Source organism: Amblyomma americanum, chromosome 9 (assembly GCF_052857255.1).
Source record: "Amblyomma americanum isolate KBUSLIRL-KWMA chromosome 9, ASM5285725v1, whole genome shotgun sequence".
Lineage (NCBI taxonomy): Eukaryota > Metazoa > Arthropoda > Arachnida > Ixodida > Ixodidae > Amblyomma > Amblyomma americanum.
In genome coordinates, this window is record NC_135505.1 from 130,366,356 (window position 1) to 130,372,103 (window position 5,748).

Below are 5,748 nucleotides of genomic sequence, written 5' to 3' on the forward strand. Positions count from 1 at the left end.
TCGCCTTCGTTTATAGTCAACGTATGCTGCAGGTGCAAGCTATGGTGAACTCACACAGGCACGTTTTCGCCGATGGCGATGCTACTCTACAATTTTTATCTTTATTCGTCGCAGAACTTTCGTGCTATCGTCGAATGCCGTCGTCCAAGCAAGAGCCATCCTGTTCTGCTAAGGCTGCGGCGATTTTCTTTGTACAGTAAGGCATGATGCTGGGCTAGTTGTTTTAGCATTTTTTGAAACTTGAAAAAAAAACCACCTTGGGGCAAATAAATTCAGAGACAAAACAAAAGAGACAAGGAGACAATGGACAGGCGCCAAATTCTAACTGTTTATTGCAGAAGCAAAATAACAGATTTATGGCCTCAGGATACGCTCACTTTTTTCCCTCTACGTGTGAATTTATTTACGCCAAGGTAGTTTTTTTTTCCAAGCTTCAAAAATTCCTTTCTACAACCTGCCGAATATTGCATTTGCTTCAGTGACGCGCACCAGTCCGTTTTGCGTTCTTCCTGTGGCCGAGAAAAGGGTTCCGTGCCCTAGAAGCGGTTTTGAAAAACGTTTTATACCGTTACCGTTACCAGCGTAAGGCTCAAGTGTCTCTGGCACCGACGAGGACTCATGGCAACCAACTACTAATGAGAGTACCGCTTCTTGTGTTCGTATAAGCTAGACGAAGCCCTGAATCGTCGGAGACAGCAGGGACACTCGAACGCTTTCTCGCTGGTGTGCCTGAGCAGGTGACCTCGGAGGTGCTCCCTTCTCTTGAAGGCTGCTAGGCAGACTTGACAGCGGTAGGGCCTCTCGCCGGTGTGAATCCTCTCGTGTCTGGTCAGCAGCCACCTGGGTTTAACGCGACGGACGAGATTAGGCAGGTTTCACCGAAGGACACATAAGCGATGCCTCTCAAAGCAAATGAGTTTCTCAGTGTTACCCAGAGTTCAAGGAGGCAGTTTTATGTTTCAATCAGTATTGTAGGCCTTGGGGGGGGGAGAGAATGTATTTGTATTTGGTATTGTTTGCAAGAAAAGATAAACTCAGGCTTATGAAAATGGTGTTCGCAAAAAAGTAAGACATGGATGCATAGCTTCCAGGTTAGCCTAATATTAAACAATCGTCAGCATAAAATATACTGAATATACTATGGGCAGATTATTTAATCTGCGCACAGCGGAGCACTCGCTCCACGTTCACTTGCTCCACATTCGTATTTCAAAATGCTGCCATGATTGCTGTGTACAAGGTATGTTTTTGAATTACAGTAGTCCAGATGAATACGAGCTTTGCACTTCGCCAGCATTCCCACGGTGAACTCAGAGCTCTAAGAAACAATGAGTTACGCTGGCGCCTTTGTCTTGAGGGTATATTTAAGAAGCTTTACCTGGAACAGCCCGGAGACACTTGGAAAGGTGATAACTGTATATTTTTCTCACTGCTCCTGATTGGCGTGAAAGTTTCACTTCTAAGCGGTAAACTCGTGGGCCACTTTCTTCAGAGCAAATAGCACTCACTTCTTTTTCAGCACTGATAGCTGTGACTGAAAGTCGTCGCGTGCATCTAATGGCCATCGAGATATCAAGGTTGGTCACAAACTGTGAAGTGTGAACTATCACTCTGTGTCCTCACCTGATTCAGTAAGGACTAGGCCATGGACAATAAGGCATTCACTTGAATTCTGTCGTAGGGGAGATCATCCAGGCAGCATAAAAAGAGTTGTTCAGCGCCTTCTTACTATGAATGTGGATTAAGTCGGACGTCAAGGATACACCGCATTCGTCAAAAGAGCAAAGTATGAGAAGTTAGCTTCTCCAGATGTTATGTGGCTCGTACTGCATCACGAGCGCCCCAAATCGCTTGTAGAGGAGAGAAACTGTCGCCCTCACCGCTCCGGCACCTAGGGCTGCAAACGATAGTATAAAACTCTGAGAAGGTGTCATTTGAAGCAGTTCCTTTAGGTTCTTGACTCTTCAGATAGGCTGTACCCCAAATGGGAAAGCAATGTCACCCAAAAGTCAAAGGAAGCTCCGACGCTCGTTGTCGTCTTTTATAGGTGAAAGCATAGCGAAGAGCTCCTTTGAGATTCAAATGTCTGGGTCCCATTTCGATCACGTGATGGAAATATTTACTGTACCTTTCGGCATCTGATGCACCTATTCTGCGAAAGCAGCTGGAATCACCCTCGAGTAATACTTTGATGCTTCTCTCCAATGAACGCTTTCGGTATTAGCCATGTAGGGCGAATGTGAGTCGTAGGTGTGCGATTCTGGAGGATTGAGTTAGATGTGTGTATAGGGAGGTGGTGAGAAGGATAGGGTGACCCGAATGGGGGGGGGGGGGCATGAGAAGGTGACTGGTGGGTGGTGCTTCTGTAAAGTAGTGTGCTTTCGCTCTCCCCTTTTCAATGTGATTTCTCCGTCGCTTTCTCTTTCCGCAGCTGTGTAGGCGTCTAATCGGTGGGCGCCTTGTTCAAGGCTAATTTCGGTTGGTGGGAAGGTGAGGACACTTTTTCTGTCTGGAGGTTGGCTGGTGAGGAAGGTAGAAGTGGGTCGAAGGTGGCGGTCGGTGGGTGGCTGGTGGGTTGTGGTTCTTCAGAGGGGAGGTCTCGCTTCTCAAGGCCTGCATTTTGCCTTGTAGACAGATGTTCTATTTTTGGACCCAAACAGGACGAAGAAGAACATGAGAAAAGCATAGTCTTTCCTGTTGATATTATCGATAGTAGCCATGCAGAGGCCTAAACTCTTAAGAAAACTAAAATATACCGAGTCCTTCACTGGCTCTTTTTTAGATGTGTTTCTCAGGCCAGGGTTTTTACCTTCTGTAAAAAGCATAAATTCGCCATATGCTCGGGAGTGAGACCAATAATCGCCCGTTTTATAACTGTAGGGTTGTGACAGATTTATGACGTCGGTTTTAACGGCTCTGCTTGCTCCACCAAGTCTACACGCTTTAAAGATTTGTACAGGGTCTAGTTCAGAATGACCTGAGGGCGCCAGTGGATGCTATAGAGGATGGCAGTAGAGAAAACTGCGAATAAAGGCTCACTTTTTAGCAGTATAATATGGGCAATAGGAACAACAATGTCTTTTCGGCGGCCTGCCGTGGTTCTCAGGCCGATGGTGATTCGTCCGGCCTGCCGATGAAGTGCAGCTTTTTCCGTGGGACTCAGAAGAGTCCCCATCACACTGGCGCTCCACATTGGCCACGGAACCTGAAAAAGAAAATTAAGCATAAAATTCCTGCTTTGTTCCACGTCGAACAGAAAGAATGTGCGGCGCATTCAGTGCAGCGCCTGACTGCACATCTTTACTGCTCTTACAGTCATGACGAATTAGGGAAAGTTCTTCTAGTGACAAGGTCATGTAGGCACAGATTTTCAGTGACTGGTGCGGTGGTTACGGCGACGATTATAAGAAAGGTAGAGCCTCCTAACCGCAGATTTTTATCATAAATAGAGTTTTAACGTAGTCTCCAAGAGTAACTTAATCTCTCTATCCAAGCTGTCACTGCCTGAACTCACAATTAGCCCTAACGTGAGGAACAAAAATGATAGTGAGCGCTCTGAACGTGTTTCGTCCGCCTCTTTCCCAGGCAACGGATTCCACGCCGGTATTCGATTTGCGTTACAGCTCCTTAAAACCTATATTCACGAGGAGATGCCACAATCAGCAAATCCACTGCGATCTCCCGTAAACCCATCACACTTTCATTACTTGGAGTCCGTATGGTGGAGTCTTTTTTGGCTCTATTAGCCTCGTTTAAAACAGCCAAGAGCTTGCTTCCTGGTTTGTGTGAAGAATTTAACCGTGTTTCGGACGAATTCATGATCGAAACTAGCAAAGCTGAAAAAATTCATGACTTTACAGGAAAACACTCGATTAAAGCCTAAACATTTTGAACGTTATCTCCGCCAACGTGAACGCTTGTATTAAGCGCCTGTTAATCCCTAAGAACGCGTTTAGATTTGAAAACCGTTTTTAATACCGCTTTCTTGAAGCCCAACGTATGAGAAGGCATACAAATGCAAAGTACAGTGTAACGTAATCTAACGTACCAAGTGTTTGCCTGTCGTGTCGTTCTAGGTCCTTTTCAAGCGCTTGAAAAAGAGTTTCCAGGTTAACGCCTTGCAGCATACTGACTCAGTAAGCCGGCATACTCTGTCTTAGATCCGTCTGCGCCAAGTGTCCGCAATACCCGTACACCGCATCGTCAGCTTGCGGTGAGATCAAGAAGTGCCAGAGAGAGGGCACTGCACGCGTCCGGACGGCGGCATAAGCGCGTTTCTCCCTTTGTCAGCGACATACGCTCATCTTTCTTTCTACCTGAAGACAAGACGCCGAATGTGCTGGTGCGTCAGTGTTCGAGCCCTCTACAACAAAAAATTCCCTTTTATTAGCCGACAGATACTGTGCAAAAGAAAGAGCAGACGGTGAAGCTGCGGTACGGTGTATATGCATGTCGCTGCCAGTGGCAGACTGGAATGCGGATTTCACCATTAGGGATTTATTCTTGACTCCCACGGCTAAGGAATACACAGCTGGTTGCCTAGAAATACAAGTGCGGCGTGATTCATAAAATGATCTCGCTTCTATGCAACATTATTACTTTGGCGCCTCGCCGTTTCAAAGACAATGAGTGAGTGAGTGATTGAGTGATGTGTGTCCCATTGTATCTGTGTTCTGAGTCACATAATAAGACCATGGGCGCTGAGATAGTTAGCCCGCCGTTGGCGACGCTTGTATGTGCTTGCGTGAGATTTATGCGAGTTGCAAAATTTAGCTGCCCGATGCTGCAATGTTAAACTATCTAGCCCGCAAAAGCAACCTCGTGAACTGCTTAAGAACTCAGCCGGTCTTTGAGAAAACTCGTTTTTATATCATTTGCACTTCGGTTCACTCTTTACGCTAGTGCTGCTTGGTCAGGCGAGAAAGTAATCTAGAATGCAACCAGCGCTATATATCTGTTTCAATGTTCTCACAGAAGTTTTCGAAACATGGAAGCGGAGAAACTCAATTTCTCTTCTGCATGGAGGCGTGGACTGTACCGAGAAAGACGCTGTTCAACTCGCGCCTGTAACGGTAGAATGAACCTTCACTTCATCATCGCTAGAAGTTTAGACCGCTAAGAGACCACTTTTCCGCAATTTCTATGTTCGGAAAACCTGGGCGCGCACCTGTGAATGAAGCAAATTTTCCTATCTGCTTGGTCCTTAGAAGAACTTGGTTGCAGGCTAGTTGGTGGGACATCGTGAGGATCAAAACCGCAAAACAGGATGGGACTGAGGAGGCCGACAACCGCCCTGTGTTGTCGCCTGCCTCAGTCCCGTCCTGTTTAGCGGTTTTGATTCTCACGATACTTAGTCCTGTTGCCTCGCGCCACACTCTGAACCAACGGACGACGAAGAACTGCTGCTTTGGACATGCACTGCGCACAACGAACTTGGCACGCGTGCTTGGTTCTGTCACCCCGCGTAGGACATGGCAAGCGAAAATACCTGATTTGTGACAGTGTGTGTAGCTCCGATGCCTGCACGTAACCAAACCAGTGTAGTGGAAGCTCTCGCACCGTAGCAAATGATCTGACGTCCGCTCGATCAACACCCCGCCGCGTTCAATTGAGCATTGAATCCCGGCCTAGCCTGATCCAGTGTGTCTGATCGTAACTCCTACGGAGTGCGGGTTAATGAATGACAGTGCCATATTGTTGCTCACTAAGCTCGGCGCAAATGCAACGCCGAGATTGTGCTACTGTGCA

The 5,748-nt window shown here is 46.9% G+C and overlaps 1 long non-coding RNA gene across 1 annotated transcript; it reads right to left on the minus strand.

Moving 5' to 3' along the window:
• Positions 1–633: 633 nt before the first annotated feature.
• On the minus strand, positions 634–3,199 carry LOC144105510 (uncharacterized). Its single transcript, XR_013308817.1, has 2 exons — positions 3,040–3,199; positions 634–840 (listed from the first exon to the last, which is right to left on the minus strand). It is a non-coding gene; the product is annotated as an uncharacterized LOC144105510 (long non-coding RNA).
• Between the last annotated feature and the right edge of the window lie 2,549 nt (positions 3,200–5,748).